The sequence below is a fragment of the Papio anubis genome, chromosome 7 (assembly GCF_008728515.1).
Source record: "Papio anubis isolate 15944 chromosome 7, Panubis1.0, whole genome shotgun sequence".
Classification (NCBI taxonomy): Eukaryota; Metazoa; Chordata; class Mammalia; order Primates; family Cercopithecidae; genus Papio; species Papio anubis.
In genome coordinates, this window is record NC_044982.1 from 97045541 (window position 1) to 97068735 (window position 23195).

Below are 23195 nucleotides of genomic sequence, written 5' to 3' on the forward strand. Positions count from 1 at the left end.
GCCTATTCTGGACCTTTCTTATGAATGGCATCTCACAATATGTGTCCTTTTGTGATTGCCTTCTTTCATTTAATGTTTTCTAGGTTCATTCATGTCATAGCGTGTATCTTACTTCATTCCTTTTTATGACTGAACAGTACATCATTGTATAGATATATCATTTTGTTTATCCATTATCTGCCAATAGACATTTGGGTTTTTTCCTCTTCTTAGCTATTATAAAGAGCACTATGAACATTCTTGTATAGTTTTTGCTTAAATGCTTATTTTCAATACTTTTGAGAACGTACCCATTAATTAATTTTTAACAAGCATTTCTGAGCTTCTGTTATACTTCAGACACACTGTGATGGCGTGTTAAGAGGGAGTGTTAAAAAAGTAGTAAGATATGATTTAGGTCTCCAAGAATTAAAGTTAGACAAAGCAGAAACACATTAGTAATAATACTTATAACAACATATTACTAACAGCCAGGTTTTATTGAGCACTTACTATGTGCTGGACTCTTTTAAACACTTTATGTATTGTCCCTCATGTAATCCTCACAACAAAACTATGAGCAGGTACTACTAATACCCTAATTAGAGAAGCCTTATCTAAGTATATGAGGGCCAAAGCAGGGAAGTGAATGGAGGTGATGGTCAAAGCTAAGGAAACAGAGGACATAACCCAGAGGGAGAGTGGAGAATGAGAAGGGGGGTGATTAAAGGTGAAACCAGGGCGGGGAGGGGGATTGCAGGGAGATCTAAGGGATGGCCCAAGGAAGGGGAGATCTGGAGGAAGACTCAGAAGAAATGGCTTGGGAGATGTTAGAGACAAAAAGAAGAAACTCTGTCAGAAATGCCAAGGGAGAAGAGAATGTCAAAAACCCCATCTGCTGCTGCCAACTGGTAAAGCAACAGAAGAACCACCAGGGGCCCGCTGGATTTAGGGTCCAGGAGTCTAGTGACACAGCAAAGCACATTCACGCTGCAGTGGAGTCAGGAGCCAGAGGGCAGGATAGCAGAGACAGAAAGAGCAGAAAGGAGACAGAGGGCTATAGAGGGGAGAAGGGAAGTTCTTGGCTGACATGGCCTGCCGGAGCAGAGTCTGACAGGCTGAAGAAACCGGGGAGAGAGCTGAAAGGAGGTTGAGAAATTCATTTTGTACACCTCCCAAGGACAAGAAATCCAATGCAAGTAAAGCACCAATTTCCTAGGAAAAGGAACAAAGGAGCATTTACACCTAGATATACTCAGGGTTAAAGCAACTGTTCTCATGAGCAGGTAGGCAAGGAAAGCACGGTACCTGCACACAAAGGAACAGAGAGCAGGCTGATCTGAGCTTACCGCCCCATTCCATTAGGAGTCAAGAGCTGCACAATCAGGAGGAAATGACTGTGGCAAGGAAGTATTTTTACCTGGGCGACATACGTTGAGGTATGAAGAAGCAAAAACCCTTTTTTCAGATACTTTAGAACCAAGGAAATACATCAATCATAAGACTTTTACCAAGAAAGCTTTTCAAAGACATATGCCAGCTATCTGATAGCTAAAATCAAGAACTCAGGAATGGGCAGGTACCAGTATACAAGGAGGGGCAGAGAGGTATGATATCACCTAAATTAAAAAAATATAGAAGTCCTGGCCAGGCACGTGGCTCACACCTGTAATCCCAGCACTTTGGGAGGCCGAGGAGGGCAGATTGCTTTGAACTCAGGAGTTCGAGACCAGCATGGCCAACATGGCAAAATCCTGGCCCTACAAAAACCACAAAAATTAGCCAAATGTTCGTGGTGCATGCCTGTAGTCCCATCTACTTGGGAGGCTGAGGCTGGAGAATCGCTTGAGCCCAGGAAGCAGAGGTTGTGGTGAGCCGGGATTTCACTACTATACTCCAGCCTGGGCGACAGTGAGACCCTATCTAATAAATAAATACATATAACCTCTTCTATATCATTTTTAACAGCTTTGCTGAGGTGGAAGTGACATACAAAAACTGCAAATATTTAACACGCACAATTGGAAGAGTCTGGACACACACATATACTTATGCAACCGTCACCACAATCAAGGTAACAGATATCTCCAAAAGTGTCTTGTGTCTTTTTGTTTTTCTTGTTTTATTGTGGTAAAAACACTTAACATGAAATCTACCCTCTTATACATTTTTAAGTGTATAAATTACTTAAAAATTGTATGGTTGACCACAGACATGTATTGTACAGCAAATCTCTGGAATTAATTCATCTTGCATAACCATCACTTTATACCACTTGGACAACTCCCCATTTTGGTGTTTACACAACTGTACATGTTTATCAAAATTCATCAAGTCCTACACTTAAAGGGGTAAATTTTATTGCATGTAAGTAATACCTCAATAAATTAGACCCTTAAAAATTGAAAAAAAAAAATGGTAACAGGAGCAAACAAGGTCAGGTACATTTAAGATACACTGTAAAGGATGAATATTTTATAAAACAAACACCATCTAAAAATTAGAACAAAGAGAAACTGAGGAGGACACCACCATATGGGTAAATTTAATGCTCCTTTATTAGTCCTTGATAACTAGATTTTTAAAAAGACCATAGAGAACCATTACTTAACAAAACTGTAAGTGAATAACTAAAAAGAATAGCAAAAACTTGACTTAACTGGAGGTTAACAGATTCTAACTACTAGATGTGTTATCTCATTTCTACCTATTTACAGTCACACTATCAGATGGTCACTATGCCCAGTGGAAGATAAGGAAACAGAGACAAATTAAGATTGGGTAATGTGGCAAAGTCCTTGCAGCCACAGGAACAGGAACTCAAACCCAACTCAGTTGCTGTGAAGGCGACAATAGCCAATCCTAGTCATTTACATGTGTAAAGCTGCCATTTTTAAATGTAACAATAGTATTTCCTTATGTCTCCCTATCTCATTTTCATCTCTCTACTATACAATAAAGGGCACAACAAATTCATGTGGGATTTGTTTTTTCCATCAGTTTCTGGGTCCAATATTTACCAAATCATGTGATCAGATGCACCTAAAAATAAGCTCCATTAAAAATCACCCAGATCCAGAAGTCTATTAAGCTATGAACATAGAGAAAAATCACTGCTTGTAACTGGCAGCCAATCACAGACACGGTGATCCTACAGAATTGGGGTAGAAAGTAAGTATGATTCTGCAAATGTTTCTTTGGATTCCCATTCATAACCTTTATAGTCACACTGAACCTGTCTACAGCAGGATGAAATGTTTAAAGCGTTTTCTCAAACTTTTTCATTTGAGAACTACGCCACTTGGACAAGAAAAATCCTACAACACAGAACTGATCTGGAAACACTTGATTTCAAGTATTCTCTCCCACTGTTTCTAAAAACTATCCGTGCACCCCAGGGTATGTGCCGATCATCAGGAGCTGTGGAAAAGGGGCCCCAGACTAAGGGGTCAGAAAACTCTTCCAAGAGAATTTGATGCTAGACCTTGCTCTGAAGGATGAACAGGAATTATCCAGAGAAAGAAGTTAGAGTTGAGGCTACTCCAAGGAGAAGGAGGAAAAAGTCTTGAAGTCCAATGGCACATACAGAATGCAATTTGTATATGGTTATAGCTGTGTTGTCCAATGATAGCCACATGTGAGCAGTGAGCACTTGCAATGCAGCTGGTCTAAAGTGAAATATGCTGCACATTTTCTACTATATTAAAAAAAAAGCTACACTTAAAAGTAGAAACATGCAAAATTAATTTTAATAAATATTTAATATTTTATTTAATCCAAAATATCTGAAATGTCATTTCAACACATGGTCAATACAAACGTTATTAAGATATTTTACAGTCTTTTTTTGGTACTAACTCTTTGAAATCCTCTGTGTATAGAGTTTCTTTGCTTCCATCTATCTTCTCCCCAGTACAATTTGGGACCCTCACCACAATCGACATCCCCATTCCTGCTTTCTAGCCCAGGCTGTGGATGGTTGGCCACAACTTCAAGAAATAATGCAGCATTGCTAATTATTTTGAATGTCCATCATTTGCAGAGTAACATTAAAAATAATAATAATAAGGCACCACTACAAACACTGCCTCTCTCTAACAACCCAATAACCAAGGAGGTGCTGCAAGCAACACAGTACCCCAGGGGTTATAGACAAGGAAGAGGACTGCAGGGCTCAGTGACCTGACCAAGGTCACACTTCAGTGAGGTCTTTTACCTCTGGGGCCAGGGTTCTTTCCTTACTCTACCACTAGCACAGCTCTTCGGGCTGGTGAGTGCCAGGGAAAGCAGGCTGCTTCTCTTGCCTGCCTTGGAGTGTCCACCACTGGGTGGCTGTAAGGGGCAATGTCACAGTTATAGGACCAGGTCAGGTGGAGGCGTAGGAAGGAGGAGGCTGTGCTAGCAGTGCAGACGCAGGTCTGAGAGGAAGGTTGGACCTGGATGCAGCTTGTCTCCTGGAGAGAGAAGCTTGCAGGATGCCCCTCTGGCCATAGAAAGTGATCATCAATAAGCTCCCAGGCTGAACCCAACATGTGAAATTCACAGCTGCTTTATAAGCAGGGCTCTCACCAAGTGTGTGGCATGACAGCTGACTCAGTCTGTGGCTAATCCTGCCAATGTTCCTCCTGTAACTTCTCTCCACTTAATGCAATTGCCAGTGTCCTCTGCTCTCATGTTTAGGCAGCCAAGTGCAGGGGACCCTGCATGTGTGATGCTGGACAGGCTTGGGACAAGGGGGTGGGGTAGAGGATGGACTATGACGAATCATGGATCATGCCAGCTCCACGCAAAGGCATTCAAATTCAATTTTTTTAAAAGCACACCTGTCAGCCAATTGCAGCACACCTAGGTGCAAGTTCACAAGTTCAGCTCTAGAACATGACACTCTCTTAAAGCCCTTTCCTCTGCTGTCCCTAAATGGTAAAAAGAGAGTAACACTGGTTAATTCTAAGAATTTACTATATTCTAGGCACCATTCCAGGCACTTTATTTGCACTAAATCATTTAATCTCATAAAACACCTATGGATGCAGGAACAATTATTCTACTCATTTTACAGATAGGGAACTGCAGTACAGAGAAATTAAGTTAACTACCCCAGACTGCACACAGAGGAACCCCAGCAGCTGGGATGGGAACCCAGGCAGGGAGGCTCCCAGAGCCCGGCCCTCTGTAAAGGGTATCTAGTGCCAGCAAAATTTGCTTTTTTAATGAAGGAACTGTCTTCTCTATTTTGATGCTAATGGGGACACTGGCTTTATCATACCTCTTGGAGAGAGGGTCACCCCTACCCTACCACAGAGGGACTGGAAATGAATGTCTCCGCCTTCCTGCCAGGACAGCACATCTTTCTTCTTTTGGAGAGATTCTCGCTGGAAACCACAGTGGACACTCGCAGGAGGCACTCAATTCTCTGCTTTCTGGGGAGTTCCCTGTGGTCTTCTCCTCACCATACCTCCCGCCTCCCTGCCCTGCCCATAGCACACTCCTACCCTGCCTGCCTCTGCCTGCTGGTACCTTTGCCTCCCACCATGCTCTTCCCTCTGCCTGGACTCTCCCTTCACCTTCTAGTTTCCAGCAGTGACTTACCCAGAAACCTTCACCCTCCTCTGTTTCTCCAGGCCAAGGTGCCCGTCACCTCCTCTGGAGATCTGCAGCACTTGGCAAATACTCTCAATACAGGAATTTACACAACTCATTTTTATTCATGAGTCTGTCTCTGAAAACTGCAACTTCCCCCAGGATACACTGCAAATGCTAAGAAGGCTTAGAGAAATAACAATAATAATAATAATTTTTAAAAAAAGATGTCTGTTTAGGTCAGGTTGACCTCTTATGAAGGGACTTGGCTTTCTGGAACCTGCTGTCCTGGTTCTTATCCTTACTGTTGGACCCCAGGCTGACCTTGAGCCTTGAGTGATGTCCCACATCCCATGAGTCTTTTCCAGGTGGCTTTGGGTCCACAGCCTGGTTTCTTAGGTCCGGGGACACTCTCTCTTGCCTGCCTTGTCACCTATTGGCGCCTGCTCACCACAGAACAGGCACCAATAGGCCTGGCTCGCAGACACAGTATATCTTACTGAATATAGAAAATGTAGAAAGAAAGTGAATTTTGAGCCAGGAATGATGGCACATCAGAAGGAAATACCTTTATTGAAGTTTCTGGACATAGTTTGTAACTTTTCAGCCCCTAACACACTTCCACTCAAAACACTTCAAGAGCCTGCTTTCACCTTAATCCGGTATTCTCAGGCTTGGCATTATTGACATTTGGGGTTGGCTAATTCTTTGTTGTGGATGCTGGTCCTGTGCACCGATGGAGGCTTGACAGCATCCACAGCCTCTCCCCACTAGATGCCAGTAGCACTTCCCCTGTGTTCCAACCCTGTTATGACAACAACCAAAAATGAATCCAGACACTGCCAAATGTCATGAGGTGCAAAATCACCTAGGTTGAGAAGCTCTGCCCTAACTCGCCCTTGAGTCATGCAACCACTCACTCAACTTCATTTCCCTCAAATGCACCATGATTTTAGACACTCAGACAATATACCAGCTTCAGCCTCCATTCTTCCTGCTGTTGCATCTGTTTTTCCAGTCAGCCATCAACTAAAGATAATGGTATCTTTACTTGTCATAGGTTTGAATTTAAATTTCACCCCTTACTAGCTGTGTGTCCTCGCTGTGCCTGCTCTTCATCAGCAGAATGGAGATAATGGTATCTCAGAGGGCTGCTGTCAAGTCCAAAGACATCCAATGTGAAGTGCCCGGCAGGAGCAAGCACCTGAGAATTCATTCATTCCTTGGATATCCAAGACCACGTCTCTGGGAAATGAGAAAGCAGAGGGGTTGCAATCCCTACCCTTTTGCCTCAGTTCCCCTGCCCCAGGGCACTGCCCATTGTCCTTTTCTGTTTTTTTTTTTTTTGAGATGGAGTTTTTCTCTGTTGCCAGGCTGGAGTGCAATGGCGTGATCTCGGCTCAGTGCAACCTTTGCCTCCCAGGTTCAAGCAATTCTCCTGCCTCAGCCTCCCGAGTAGCTGGGACTACAAGTGCATGCCACCATGCCCAGCTAATTTTTGTATTTTTAGTAGAGATGAGGCTTCACTATATTGGCCAGGATGGTCTCAAACCCCTGACCTCAGGTGATCCGCCCACCTTGGCCTCCCAAAGTGCTGGAATTACAGGCGTGAGCCACCGTGCCCCGCCGAGGTCACCTTGTTTGACCTCAGCTGGGAACAGGCACATCAGGCAACTCAAATGTTTCCCTACCCTGCACATGTCTTCAAAGGAGCCCTGAGTATTGATTTGGGGGCTACAAATACATTTTAGCAAATAGGCAAATTCCCAAATACAGAAATCACAAATAATGAAGACTGACGACATATGCCTATACCTATTTAAGGATATGCGTGTGCGTGCACACATACACACACACACACAACCTTCACCTGGTTGGGCATTGGCAGCATGAGGACAGCAGACTCCCCTCATACACAGGTGCAAGCTCTATCTACTCTTCTAGCCTGAGAAGGCTACTGCCTGTCAGAAGGAAACTGCATGTTCACACGGGCACTGTCTAACCAAAGCAGGGCACTGCACAGTGGCAGGATCCACCCTGGATGCCTGTTTTTTGGTCAGCGGAAACCCGAAGGTTTGAAGGCGTAATGGGAGAAATGGGTCCACTTAAAAAAGAACCATGTTGTTTCATTAGGGCTCCCTGTGAGTCCCTGGGAGCTGGATACCACCTGTCTCCTACCTACTTGCTTTCATTCTCCAGGAGTGCCTCCTGATCACAGGCTCAGCAAACGCTCACAGACCCCAAGTTCCATGTTGACTCTCGTGTGTTGGCTACAGAGAAAGGAGAGGACTCCACAACTCTGCCCACCCCAAAGGCAACTCACATCAGTGGCTCCAGCAACTTTGCTGGCTGCTCCAGGGTGTGATGGAGCCCCAACTGCCCAGGCTTGGGGCCAGCACACCAGCTGCGGATTTCATCACCACTCTCCTTGTTTTAGAAACAGAGCCCAAAGACAAGCATGCAAATATGCTGTGCTCTGGCCAGATTTTAAATAATACACTAAAATGTTAGTTCAGAACATACTTGGCCCCTCTCCTACATGTGCTACAGGTGCTTGCTCATGAAATGTTTTGAACAGCGTGGGGAGCAGGTACTATATTTCAATGCCTCTTTTTGGTTTTAAGGTTGTAAGACTTTTTTGTTTTGTTTTCTGCTAGAGCTAAAATGTTTTTCTGGGTGAGCAGATATAGCCTTTTTGCCTTTTAACATTTAGCTGAAAGGAAAAAATACTACATTTCCTTGGTCATCATGGCAAATGTCACACTGGAGGATTTTGACACATACAGAACTAGCTAGGAAGTCAGAGTCCAAACTGATGACTGCACCCCGGTCAAATTTTCTTCTACCCAGCAATCCAAAGGGTTCACCCTGCCCAACTCCCCTGCAACTCAATCTAAGTCTGTGACCAGCCCCCGCCACCAGGAAACCCGTAGACATAGCTAGATCTCTTCCACTGAATAATGGGGACTTCTCTTAGGAGAATGTAAGGGTAAGTCCATAAGATGCCAAGCCCAATGAGGGAGCACTTGTACCAGAAGAGGAATTCTATAGATTGAGTCTTATGAATGTTATGAAGTAAAAGTAGATTTTGGTAATGTTTCTAATAGAAAGACAACAATAATTATAACAAGAGGCCAGGCACTGTGGCTCACACCTGTAATCCCAGCACTTTGGGAGGCCAAGGTGGGTGGACCACCTGAGATCAGGAGTTTGAGACCAGCTTGGCCAACATGGAGAAACCCCGACTTTACTAAAAATACAAAAATTAGCCGGGCATGGTGGCGCATACCTGTAATCCCAGCTATTTGGGAAACTGAGACAGGAGAATTGCTTGAACCTGGGAGGTGGAAGTTGCACTGTGAGCCGAGATGCACCACTGCAATCCAGCCTGGGCAACAGAGTGAGACTTCATCTCAAAAAAAAAGAAAAAAAAAAAAAAATTATAAAAGAAGGCAAACATAAGAAATTTTACTCCACAACAACAATTAGTTCTTAGTATCCACATGTAGTAGTAGTCAGATATTGTACACCATTCCTACCCCAAAAAATGATTTATTCATTCATTCATTCAACAAATATCTGCTAACTGCCTTTATGTGCCAGGCACATTTCTATACATGTACTATATACAATGAAAAGATGAGCTTTACCTCTCAAAGTGTGTAGCGAGGACACAGGTGTATGTGCAACAGACACTATCACACCAAAAAATGATGCAAGGTGACAGTGCTATACACAATGTGGACCCGGAAGCAAACCCTTGTGTTGGAGGTGGGTGGAGGCACAGATGGCTTCTGAGAGGAAGGGACCTCTCAGCTGACTTTACATGGAGCAACATGAGTTTGCCAGATCCTCTGGGTAGGGGAAAGAGAAAGGAGATTCCATGCAGAGGAACCAGAATGTGCCAAGCAAAAAGGCGCCAATAAACAGCGCCACCCTAAGGGTAACCACGGACAGTGCAGTGCCAGCTGTGAGCGCACAAAGAAGCTGGACACATCGTGAGTGCCGTAAATACTGTGCCTGTGTGAGCACACGCGTGAAGGCTGTGCTAGTGTGTCTGTGTGTGCACCTTCTGTCTGTCTGGAGAATGGGCTGGGGACAAAGCTTTGCATGGAAGCGGGGGTCGCTTGTTTCTACACTGGCTTCTTCTCACTCCTTGTCTGTGATGGAACTTCCTTTGTTAGCACTAGAATTTGATGCCATTGGTCCCCACAGTGGTTTGTGGAGCCCTATTCACCTCACCTAGTGAGAAGACTGGTAAATTAGAGGCCCTGTTCTAGCCAGGACACCTCCGTGCTACATAATAAGCACAGGCTAGAGAATTCTAGAGGGCCACTCTATGACTCACTCTCTGTGCTTACTAATCCAAGCAGAACTCAGCAGAATCTACTTGAGACAAAGCTCACAGGAGAATAGAAAGTGTCATTTTAATGATGCCAGCTAAACTTCTCTTTCCTCTCCTCCGTCTGCTGTTTTCCCCAGGTGGAGAAGTAAAAGACTGTAAGGAAGGGAGGAGGCATACAGACTTCCAGTCTCTGATCCTGCACTGAAACTCGGGGCACACACTCTCGTCTGCAGGCATGGATGATTATGTCCTCTGTCTGAGAAAGAAGACATGCACTGTACTTTGATGGATGGGCCATGAGTGGCTTACCTGGGTACTTTCCAGGGCGATTAGGCAGGGGACTATAGAAAATGTTCAGGTTGGAAGCGTCTGAATAAGGCAATTAGAAGGGAAGGAAGATAGGGGCATTTCAAAGCCATCTTGCATCTGTGCAGGAAGAGGGGAGCAAAGAGGAGGGAAGAGAGCCACCTTCTTGATTTAGCTGCCTATGGATTTGCTCTTGAGAGCTCTTGGTGCTGAATCCTGCAGACAAAGCAGACAGGGGAAGAGCCTTATGCCAGTGGGATTTGGGAGAATACTGAAGCGACCTTGACCTTTAGTCCTGCCACTATGTCCTCGTGGTCCCCCAAAAGTAGGCTGGTTGAAAACAACACAGCCAAAAACTGTATTATTGATATCTGAGAGATAATATGATCCAGGAAAACAGGACAGATAACAAGGTCTGGAAGTCAACAGAACAAGGACCAAACAATAAATCCATCTGTAAAATGGGTTTAATTTATTTCATATGGGATTATCTGTGTAATATGTCTTATCCATATTGATTTTTATTATATGTCGAGTGCTGTCTTTATCATGTGGCAATGCTTCTGCATTATGTCCCCACAACAGTACCTCAATACTACAGGATAGGTGGGGAGACAAATGATATTAATAGCCAAAGAAAAGCATAACCAGAGGGACATTCCACCACAGATCACCATATGAAGCTTCAAGTCGGGGGAGTAATTTGTACTCTTATGGGTTAATCTATATGCTGGTCGTTTCTGTGTAGAGCAGTTAATCTAGAAAATGGTACTCTCTGCTTCCTCTCATACCTCTGCAACATGCTCTGATAATTAAAAACCTCTCTTATTACTTGTCATTTTAATATTTTAAATGAATATAAATGTAAGAACTCACCGGGTTTATTTAGACATAGGTTCCTACCATCTAATTATCTCTTTTTGTTTTTTACAAAGGATAAAAAGCAGCACAAATAGATTAAGGTATTTCAAAACTTCTTTAGAGCCCAACTCTTCTGGATCATTTACAAAGACAGTTTTAAAGCCCTTTATAAAGTTACCTGAAAGCAGAGTTCAAAAATACAAATTATATCTCATCTCTCTTGCTATCAAAAAAAAAAAAAATCCCCAAGAAACTGCACCATGCTTTTGTCTTCTCCTCCGTGACCAAAGCTGCCCTTTGGAAGTAAAATGCCATACAACATAATTGGTGGTGCAGCAGCCCAGCTCTCTGCAGAAGCTAGGGTTAGACTTTTTTACATTCTACAAAGCACCACTTTATCTTTCTGCTTCAAGTTGAAATCACCTTTTTCCATGAACAGTGCCAAACGCTCTGTTTGAGAAGCATCACCAAAGCCCAGGCATGAATTCCTTCCACTGCTGAGACATTCTAATACACCAGGTTAATTGGGATCTGAGAATGGTTACTGCTCCTAAGGGTCCCATTCAATTAAATGTTCCTACAATTTGCATTTGGAAAGCACATCATCATCACTGCCTGGTGCTTTAATGAAAACTTGAGTCCACAAAATTTGGGTGCTAGACACAGTATCCTGAAAGGGTCATATCCTGAAATGTTCAGAAGTGCAATTTTGTGCCCAGTTCTAACAGGAATTTTTCTGTCCCATGTACCCTGGGGACACAGTGATGTTGCATTGTGCACAGTGGGAAAAACACCTTCCTGAGAGACACTGGTACACATGATACATTAGTGGGCCATGAGAATCATCCTCAGCTAAAATCTGAGCTGTCCGTCCCTCCACTCCCCTGGCTACAAACCTCTTTGTCCGCACTGGCGTCAGTGCTGGCCTCGGTCAGTACAAAGCCTGAACTCTTTTCTCTGCGTCCCAAATCTGTCACAAAGCAAAAATGCCCTGACCTCATCTGAGCCACAGGTGCAGTTATGGTGTGGCTGGGGCTGCCAGCCCAGGCCCCTGTTTCTGTCTGGGTCATTTCTCAACCTATCTCGATTCAACCTTGTTACTTCAGATCAGAGCTGCCCATAATTAGCTGGGCACAAATGCCCTGCGGCTGCCAAAATGACGAGGCTCTGATGCCTTCTGGATGACTCACGGAATGAACCAGGAGGGGATGAAACACACCAATTCCTAACAAAATTGCATGAAAATGACACCGAATTCAGAAAGCTTCACACAATCTCCTTGAGGGCTCCTATTTGAGTTTCTCTCCTCCCTTCAATGAAAGCAAGGGGCTGGAATCAATGTCCTCAGGGCTGGACTGGCTCAATTGACTAAGGGCTTACTCCTTCCTGATCCCTCCAGGAGTACATTCTGGCAGTAGAAGCAATTTAGAGCAGGTGTGCACACCCACACTCCTAAGAATTTCCCTCAACACACACACACATACACACACACACACACACACACACCCCTGCGAGCTGCCCACAATCCAAGTGCACCTGTAGACAAAAGATTCCTTTTGGACTTGGTGCCTCTCAACAAAACCCTCCCTTAGGCAAGGCCTGCCAACTCCCACTCCCTAGGTGAGGCCAGGCTGGTGAGAGGAGGAAGGATAAGCAGGCAACATAGAAAAACAAAAGCGAAGGGAAGTTGTGGGGTGAGGTGGGAGTCTCAATCCTGGATTTTAAAGTGAACAGTCAATGAAGGATATTTTTAAAGAGTCTGAAGCTCAAAAGAGCCTCAGAGGCCCAAATGAGATTGTTCCTCACAATGGAGGATATTTATTTGGACCTGCCAGGTCTAGTTTTAAAAGTCCTTCTTCAGTATCACATAGAATCCAGGGATCTGAGCAGGATCTCGGGCCTCTAAATCATTACGGAACATCCAAACATCCAGGGGGATAAAAGTTTCCTCTGGGGATCCCTGAGGAGCCAGGGCTTGGCTTTGGGTTCCCCAAGTACTGGGATGCTGGTGGTGGGAGAGAGGTCCGCATATGTGTTTCTCTTTAATCATGTGTCTTCTATCCAATTCCCCTGTTCTCTGGGGCACTTGACTTTAATATATACCTCTTCCCCTTCCCAAAAGATTCTGAAAACCCTCATCAACCACTGGGTACCCCCACAGTCCCCTCTCCCTAGGTCTGTTTGCTGTCATGGGGGAGCTGAGGTCCCCAGCACCTCTTCAGATGGTGGTGATTACTGTAATCCTTCCAAGAGCTGGCATGGCACACGCGGAAAAGTCTAGAGGCAGGACTACTGGCCACACTCAAAAACTCATGGAAAGACAAAGCATGGGACAAGGTAATGGGTAAGGCCTGGATTCCAGACCACACACCATCACCTGACACTCTGTGACCCTGAGCAAGTTACTTAATTCTGTGAGCTGCCACTTCTTCATCTGCAAAAGGGGGGTATCCAAGGAAATAACTTTCCAGAACACATCGAAATATATTTTTTAAAAAAACTAATTTTAAAGGATGATAGTATTAAGCTTGCTTCTGCTTCTTCCCAACACACTGCTCAACTCTCTTTCTCTACCAGAGATGGGATGGAGCTGTGGCCAATGAGGTGCCACTTCCGGCCTGGTCCACAAGATTTCCCAGGCCCCTTCCACCAGGGTCTTTTCTCCTCCTGCTTGATGCCGATAAGCACAGCAACCTTGAATAGGAGGAACTGAATACAGCAACACTAACATGGCAAGAGCTACTACACAGAGCTGCCCACATATTAGTAAAACCTGTTCTGGATTCACCTGAGCATTTAAAAAAAAAAAAAAAGGCAATGATGCATGTGAGGGTTTGCTTCTTGCAGTAGCTGTCAGTCTAACAAATACATTTACCATGCCCTAAAACGGGTAGAAAGTATAAAGCACTATTAAATATTTCACCTAAAAATGACCAAAAAGAAAAAAAAAAATGACAGTTGACAGGGTCATTGTATCTACTTTTAGAGCTCTGAGCAATCACGCAGAAGTCTTGTGATTAATGGAACATTCCAGGTAAGTCTAAAATTTCCAGCAAGTTTCTACCACAGGTTTGCTTTTCCTGCAAACCTACTTTCACAAACTGAAAATGAGCAGGTTCCCCATCCATACCGAGAGGTGAAGCCAGCTGAGCTTCTGGGTCAGGTGGGGACTTGGAGAACTCGTGTCTAGCTAAAGGACTGTAAACGCACCAATCAGCACTCTGTAAAATGGACCAATCAGCAGGATGCGGGTGGGGCCCAACAAGGGAATAAAAGCTGACCACCTGAGCTAGCAGTGGCAACCCACTTGGGTCCGCTTCCACAGTGTGGAAGCTTTGTTCTTTCGCTCTTCACAGTAAGTCTTGTTGCTGCTCACTCTTTGGGCCTGCACTACCTTTATGATCTGTAACACTCACTGTGAAGGTCTGCGGCGTCACTCCTGAAGTCAGCGAGACCATGAACCCACGGGGAGGAACAAACCACTCCAGATGTGCCATCTTTAAGAGCTGTAACACTCACTGCGTAGGTCTGCGGTTTCACTCCTGAAGTCAGCGAGACCACGAACCCACCAGAAGGAAGAAACTCCAGACACATCTGAACATGTGAAGGAGCAAATTCCAGACGCACCATCTTTAAGAACTGTAACATTCACCCGGAGGGCCCACAGCTTCATTCCTGAAGTCAGTGAGACCAAGAACCCACCGGAAGGAACCAGTTCCAGACACAATAAACTTAATATCTACTGCAATAAAATCCCATGGTGTGATCCAATCAGATGAAGTGTGACTTGGGGCATTACTCTCACTACCCACACCTCTTTCTCATTAGCACAACATTCAGGAGTTAATCAGCCCCAGGCTGCTGCCCCTCTAAGAGTTAAACCCTCACTAGAGAAACTGTGGCAGGCCTGCTCACCCTAACAGCTGAACAGGGTAGCCTCCATAATAACTGTCTCAGCACTGAATGACTGGTGAAGTTAAATATTTAAAGCTGAAAGAGCCAGTGCCCATATACAAAGGCTGGAATGTAACAAAAGCTCACCAAGAGTCTTGCCTAGGCCTTTCCTGGGCCTCGAAGCATGACAAGATAACAAAAGAATTCTTAACAGGACCTATTTAGGATTAAACAGGTGTACTGGGGGTCTGAAGGAACTCCCCAAACCTCCATGATTTAGCAGGAGACAAGGGTAATCACCCCCAGCACCTGGACCCATTTAGATTAATTTACCGAGGCTGCAGAGGAAGGTCTTCAGGAATCAGATCTGAGTTACAGATTGGAAGAAGGTAATCACTTATGTCTTTAGATGAATGCACACTTACACATAGACTTATATACTTAAAGTATATAAGCTCTGGAAAACTGTAATTTTGAGTTGGTCTGGTGATATTTTCCAGGCCTTCTCCCTGTACCTGGCTACAGAAATAAACTCTCCCCTTTCCCAGTTCATCTGTATCTCACTATTGGGTCGTGAAAATAAGCAGCCTGACGACCCTCAGTTTGGTCTGGGAACAAAGCATCTGGTGTGCTGCTGGGGATGGGGTGCAGTAGACAGCCTGAGATCACCACGAGGCTCCTATAACATCACTGCTGGGCTCTCCGTTGGGCTTAGGACCTGCCATAGCCATCTCCACCTCTCATTCTCTCCTCCTTCCCTGGCTCACCCTTCCCTCCTCAGCACCAAGTCTCTCCTATTGCTGTTTGGCCAGCTTTCAGTTGTTTCCTGTTTTCTTTCTCAGGCCACAGGAAATCCTTGCTCTGTAATTCTTTTTTTTTTTTTTTTTTGAGATGGAGTTTCTCTCTTGTTGCCTAGACTGGAGTGCAATGGCATGATCTCGGCTCACCACAACCTCTGCCTTCTAGGTTCAAGTGATTCTCCTGCCTCAGCCTCCAGAGTAGCTGGGATCATAGGCATATGCCACCATACCTGGCTAATTTTGTATTTTTAGTAAAGACGGGGTTTCTCCATGTTAGTCAGGTTGGTCTCGAACTCCCAACCTCAGGTGATCCACCCGCGAACTCGAACTCCCGACCTCAGGTGATCCACCCGCTTTGGCCTCCCAAAGTGCCGGGATTACAGGCGTGAGCCACTGTGCAGGGCTGCTCTGTAATTCTTAAAATGTTCACTCCAGTCGGTACCTCATATGCTACCTCCTGCTGCAGTCTGTGGCATCTTCTGAGCCTGTCTGTATGACCACCAGAGTTTGTTCTTGGGCCCTGTGAGCCTGAGATGGCTGCACCAGGACCCAGAAGAGCTGAGCTGAACTTCTGGCTCAGCAGCGACTACACCTTGTGACCCTGAATAATTCTCCCAAGTCTTCTGAGTCCAGGTTTCCTCCCCACACGATGGGAATTTTATAATATTTGATTTTCATAAAATCCAATGCATTCATTCATTCAGCACACATGTGCTGGGTCCCTTCCATGTTCTGAGAACCATCTTAAGTTTTAAACATGTAACAGTAAATGGGACGCTCTCAGAGAGCTGGCATTCTGGTGAGGAATGACAATAAATAAATGTATTTTATGCTAGATGGCAATAAATGAAGAAAAACAAAGCCAAGTAAGAGGACCAAGAGTAAAGGTGGCAGATGAGTAGGGGAAGGGTATTTAGGGAAGGCCTCTCTGATGGGAAGACCCACAAGCAGGGGCCTGAATGAAGCCAGAGAGCAAGTGCAAAGGCCCTGAGGTAGGATTTGCAATACACTGTAGGGGAAAATACACTGAAAACTGCTCTATGAGTGTGAGATATGACTCATCTCTGGAATCCCACACACCTTGGACTGAGATGTTTTTAATCAACCTCATTACCTGACATATGCCCTATTTTCCTTTCCTCAGAGTAGAACCAGAGAGCTGGTCTTCTGCCCCACCATTCTTCCCTCTCCTTCAAGAGGACACGCCACTATTGCCTATGTCCTTCAGACAAAATCAGGAAAATCAGGCCTTCCTTTAGGAAAATGGGAAGAGAAAGCCTCAGAAGTTCAAACAAGTACTTGCCAAGGCAATCCTGACTATGCCTTTCTTATCACACCCTTGCCAGCAGGCAGACAAGACTTAATGAATCTTCTAGAAATGCTTTGTAATTCTACTGGGATAATGGATAATGCAATTAGGAGATAAAGAAATTGACTAGAATGAGATAAACTAAGTATTCAAAAATCACGTTTCAGACAAGTCTGCTTAAAGTCAAGGGTCCTCTCAGAGCGGAATGGCAAATTTCATTCAGAAAAGGGCCACTCAAGGGAGAGAGTAATGCAGTAAGTCCTGAGAGTGGAGTAAAACAAAGCCACATGGCTGAGCAGACTATGGTCTGACAGAGGCATCAGGAACATCAGGCTACAGGGGGAGCAGTTCTAATCCAAAAATCTGATATCCAAAATGCTCCAAAATACAAATCCTTTTGAGTGCTGACATGACACTCAAAGGAAATGCTCACTGCAGCATTTCAGATTTTGGATTTTTGGATTTGGGGTGCTCAACTGGTAGGTGAGTATATATAATGCAAATATTCCAAAATCTGAAAAAATCCAAAATCTGAAACACTTCTCATCTCAAGCATCTTGGATAAGAGATAACCTGTAGGAAGAGCTAAGAAGGGGTACTGCAGGTGGCAAAATCAAGTGAATAACCAGCTAGATATATGAAATAGTGAGAAAATAATAAATTAATCCTATATCAAAAGAATGTCAGGCCGGGCGCGGTGGCTCAAGCCTGTAATCCCAGCACTTTGGGAGGCCGAGACGGGCGGATCACGAGGTCAGGAGATCGAGACCATCCTGGCTGACACGGTGAAACCCCGTCTCTACTAAAAAATACGAAAACTTAGCCGGGCGAGGTGGCGGGCGCCTGTAGTCCCAGCTACTCGGGAGGCTGAGGCAGGAGAATAGCGTAAACCTGGGAGGTGGAGCTTGCAGTGAGCTGAGATCCGGCCACTGCACTCCAGCCTGGGCAACAGAGCGAGACTCCGTCTCAAAAAAAAAAAAAAAAAAAAAAACAAGAACGTCTGCTGAGATAAGTAAAATAGCTCTCTCAAAATATGTTCTTCATTTGAAAGGAATGAGTTTAGGAGCTACAGGACGATCTGAGATACCACAGAGAGAAGGCATCCCGGAACTGGCTTGGATGTATCCAGTAAGAGGTTTCCTCGTCCACACCAAATGTGTATACAAACCTTCACAGAAGAATCATTCTTCACAATGAAAAAGCGCAACAACCCAAATGTTCATCAATGGGTGAATGAACAAAATGTGATGTCTCCATGGCCATTACAACATGGATGGACCTTACAAACATCACGGTGGTGAACGAAGGCAGTCATAAAAGGCCACATAAGGCAGGGTGCGGTGACTCACGCCTATAATCTCAGCACTTTGGGAAGTCGGGGCAGGCAGATCACGAGGTCAGGAGATTGAGACCATCCTGGCTAACACGGTGAAACTCCGCCTCTACAAAAAATTAGCCGGGCATGGTGGCACACACCTATAGTCCCAGCTACTCGGGAGGCTAAGGCAGCAGAATCACTTAAACCCGGGAGGCAGAGATTGCCATGAGCCGAGATCGTGCCACTGCATTCCAGCCTGGACAAGAGTGAGACTCCGTCTCGAAACAAACAAACAAGCAAAAAAAGGCCACATATTGTATGATTCTGTTTACATGAAATGTTAAGAATGGGCAAATCAAATAGACACGGAAAGTAAATTACTGTTCGGCAGCACCTGCCAGGGAGGGACTAATGGAAGTGACTACTAATGAGTAAGAGGTTCCATTTTAGGGGTGATGAAAATGTTTTAAAATTGAATTGTGCCAATGGTTGCACAACTCTATGAATACACTAAACAACTGAACTGTGTATATTTTTTATAATTTTCTTTCTTTTTTTATTTTTTCTTTTTTGAGATGGAGTCTCACTCTGTTGCCCAGGCTAGAATGCAGTGGCGTGATCTCAGCTCACTGCAACCTCCTCTGCCCTGGTTCAAGTGATTCTCCTGCCTCAGCTTCCTGGGATTACAGGTGCCCGCCACCACACCCAGCTAATTTCTTTTGTATTTTTAGTAGAGACGGGGTTTCACCATGCTGGCCAGGTTTGTCTCAAATTCCCAACCTCAGGCGATCTGCCCACCTCAGCCTCCCAAAGTGCTGGGATCACAGGTGTGAGCCACCGCACCTGGCCTATAATTTAATTTTCTTTAAAAAAATTTCAATCATTTTTGGAGTACCAGTGGTTTTTCATTACATGGACGAGTTCTCAAGTGGTGAATTCTGAGATTTTCGTGCACCCATCACCTGAGCAGTGTTCACTGTACCCAGTATGTTATCTTTTATCCCTCACCCCGCTTCCAACCTCCCTGACCCCCAAGTCCCCAGAATCCATTATATCTCCCTGTATGCCTTTGTGTCCTCATAGCTTAGCTCCCTCCCACTTATAAGTGAGAACGTACAAGTATTTGGTTTTCCATTCCTGAGTTCCTTCCCTTAGAATAACAGCCTCCAGCTCCATCCAAATTGCTGCAAAATACATTAGTTCGTTCCTTTTTATGGTTGAGTAGTATTCCGTGGTGTATATATGCCACATTTTCTTTATCCACTCCTTGGTCGAGGGGCACTTAGGTTGGTTCCATATCCTTGCAGTTGTAAGCTGTGCTGCTATAAACATGTGTGGGCACGTGTCTTCTTCATATAATGACTTCTTTTCCTTTGGGTAGATACCCAGCAGTGGAATTGCTGGATCGAATGGTAGGTCTCCCTTTAGTTCTTTAAGGAATCTCAACACTGTTTTCTGCAGTGGCTGTACTAACTTACATTCCCACTAGCAGTGGGAAAGTGTTCCCTTTTCACCACATCCAAGCCAACATTTATTGTTTTTTGACTTTTTAATTATTACCATTCTTGCAGAAGTAAGGTGGTATCTCATTGTGGTTTTAATTTCACTGGGGCAAATTTTATAGTATATGAATTTTATTTTGGTAAAGCTGTTTTTCAAGAAGGCTTTCCTCTATTTGCCTAATGCCAAATTAATGTAGTATAAGGGCTAATAAATACTGAGTACCCAAACCTCCATTCCTCCAACAGCCTGCAAGGTGAGGCATGTGCTCTCCATTCTGTAAGTGAAGAAATGAAGGATCAGACAGGAAGTTAACTTGTGCAGCATTACCCAACTGGGAAAGAGAAGAGGCAGCATTCAAACACAGGGCTGCTCAAATCCAGTGCCCATCTTTGCTCCATGACATCAAATGCGGAAATGTTGAGTGACTGTGGGATCCAGACACACATGGTAGATGAATACAAAATGAAGTACGGTTGATCCTTGAATAACACCAGGGACAGGGGTCACCCTCCACCGCAACACACACAGTAAAACATCCGACTATAAATTTTGACTCCCCAAAAACGTAACTACTAATAGTGATAACTGGAAGCCTCACCAATAACATAAACAGTCAATTAATACATAGACTAATATCAACATATATCCTATGTATTCATGACATACCTACATTTTTTAATTTTTTCAATATTCCTAGGCTACATAATTCATCTGCAAGTTTTCTCAAATTGTTGCAAATCTCCAAAAAATGTTCCCAATATATTTATTGAAAACAATCTGCATAGATATGGGTCCATGCAGTTCAAACCCATGTTGTTCATGGATCAAATGTATATGGAGACTCAGTCGTTCCCCTTTCATTTGTATGACAAAGACCTGGTGAGTACCTGTTATGTGCCAGGCCATGCTTTACGCACTGGGAATACAGCACTGAACTGAATGAAGTCCTTGTCTTTATGGTCCTTACATTTTGGTGTAGTGGGACAGAAATTATACGTGTAATTAATTAAGCATGTATTAATATTACGTCTGGTAGGGCTAAGTTCTGTGGACAAAAATAAAGCTGAGTATGGGGGACAGAGAGTACAGGCATGACAACAGGGATATGACTTTACATAAGGCCAACAGGAAGGGCCTTTCTGATAAGGCAGTATCTGAGCAAAGCCCTGAACCAAATGAAGGAGAGCCAGGAGGATATCTGGGGAAAGTGATCCAGGTAGAGGGAACAGCAAAATGCAGAGACCCTCAGGTGGGAACTGAGCTTGATCCATGTGAAGAACAACAGAGCCAGTGTGGCTGCAGCTGAGAAAGAAAGAAGGTGCCAACAGGAAAGAAGGTGGGGAAGGCAGACTGACCCCATCACACAGGGCTTCATGGGCCACAGAAGATGAGCTTTCACTCTGAGTGAAGTACCGGAGGCTTTGATTGCAGGTGTGATGGGAATGGATTCGCCCTATACTTTTGAGACCACATTGGCGGCTGCAATCTATAGAGGAGACAGAGGGGTGCTCAGGCAGAAGTCAAGGAGGCAGCCAGGCCCGGTGGTTCATGCCTGTCATCCCAGCCAGTGGATCATCTGAGGTCAGGGGTTTGAGACCAGCCTGGCCAGCATAGTGAAACCCCATCTCTACTTAAAAAAAAAAAAATACAACAATTAGCCAGGCATGGTGGCGTGCGCCTGTAGTCCCAACCTTGGGAGGGTGAGGCAGAAGATTCGCTTGAACCCAGGAGGCGAGATTGCATCACTGCACTCCAGCCTGGGTGACAGAGCAAGACTCCATCTCAAAAAAAAAAAAAAAAAAAAGGAGGCAAGGCGAGGCTACAGCAAGTCCTGGGAACAGACATCATGGGGGCTTGCACAAGGAGGAGCACAAAAGTTGACTGGATAGGGAAACTTTTAAATTCTCAAATGGTGTCGGGGGTTGTAGGCTGTTTCTCCCCAGGGTCTAGCCTCAGCAGGGAGGCAGAAAGGTTCTTTCTCTAAGATGATACAGAAGCCAAATTCCCCTCTGCTTGCTCAGACAAGGTTAAAGATCTCTCAATGCCAGAGGCCATTTCCCATTGCCAGATGAGCCATTTATCCCAAGTTGTTTTCTTTTCATCTTTTGCAAACCGCTTCTCTTTGAAAAATTCTGCTTACTCCACTCACAAATAAATATGCCTCCAGATCTGCAAAGCTGGAGGGAAAAACCCACAGAGCAGGCCAACTGAGGCTGCCCAGAAGTGGTAAAAAGTAGCACAACTGACAGTCACTTTTCATCCCCAACACTCAGGGCCCATTTTGCATCAAATCCTCCTCAATCATTTGCTCACACATGATCACTGGTTCTGGGTCTCAGGACTGCTGCTGAGAAGCCACCAGGGAATTCTGTAGAGCGCCAGAAACCAAGCAGCCTTAGCAGGAAGTCAGAGATAAGGGAATTACAATAGCCAGACCTTAGCTCATTTTCTTTTCCAAAAGCTGGTCCCTGACCCCAGTGCACGCCCAGGGGATGGGCCTTCTGATCACTGCCTTGAGAATCATTCGCTCCTTATCTTGTCCTTGCTGGGAACTAACAGCTCCAGCCCAGGGCTTGGAAAGTACACATCCCAAGAGGCTTTTGCTTTTAATAATAGTAAAAACAATACCTTCTGTTGGCATACTCACCAGGGACCGGGATGGCTTTAGAATCTGTCTAGGCATTATGAACTCACACCTCTGCCCTAAAGAATGCTGGTAATTACAGATTCCAAACACGCTAATATGTAGCAGTCACTGCTGTTTTGCTCATTGGTCCAATTTCTTGTTTCTTTATTAAGGGTATATGCACAAGACATGATGACCAGGAAGAGGGAATACAAAGATGAATTCATGTGTCAAATTTCTAATGAGCTCCTACTATGTGCTTAGCCTAGGGATACAAATATGTGGTCCAGAGCTGGAAAGAAAATGACATATAACGGGCTGGGCATGGTGGCTCACACCTGTAATCCCAGCACTTTGGGAGGCTGAGGTGGGTGGATTACCTAAGGTCAGGAGTTTGAGACCAGCCTGGCCAACATAGTGAAACCCCATCTCTACTAAAAATACAAAACTTGGTCGGGTGTGGTGGTGCACACCTGTAGTCCCAGCTACTAGGAAAGCTGAGACAGGAGAATCGGTTGAACCCAGGAGGTGGAGGTTGTAGTGAGCTGAAACCATGCCATTGTATTCTAGCCTGGGTGACAGAGCGAGACTCTGTTTCCAAAAAAAAGAAAAAGAAAATGACATAGAATGAAAAGCAGCCCAGCACAGTGGTTAAGAATCTAGATGGAAGCCTG

General features: G+C 44.7%; 1 protein-coding gene and 1 long non-coding RNA gene across 9 annotated transcripts in view; both read right to left on the bottom strand.

The window, feature by feature from the left end:
• The window catches only part of SLCO3A1 (solute carrier organic anion transporter family member 3A1), a 350365-nt gene that overhangs the window by 218552 nt on the left and 108618 nt on the right, over positions 1 to 23195 (bottom strand). The gene's annotated exons all lie outside the window — the stretch shown is intronic.
• Positions 6114 to 22933, bottom strand: LOC108586807. 2 transcript variants are annotated; one of them, XR_002523202.2, is made up of 2 exons: positions 22543 to 22933; positions 6114 to 6804 (listed from the first exon to the last, which is right to left on the bottom strand). It is a non-coding gene; the product is annotated as an uncharacterized LOC108586807 (long non-coding RNA). The 2 variants fall into 2 exon arrangements; XR_002523201.2 differs by lacking the exon at positions 22543 to 22933 and adding an exon at positions 8849 to 8879.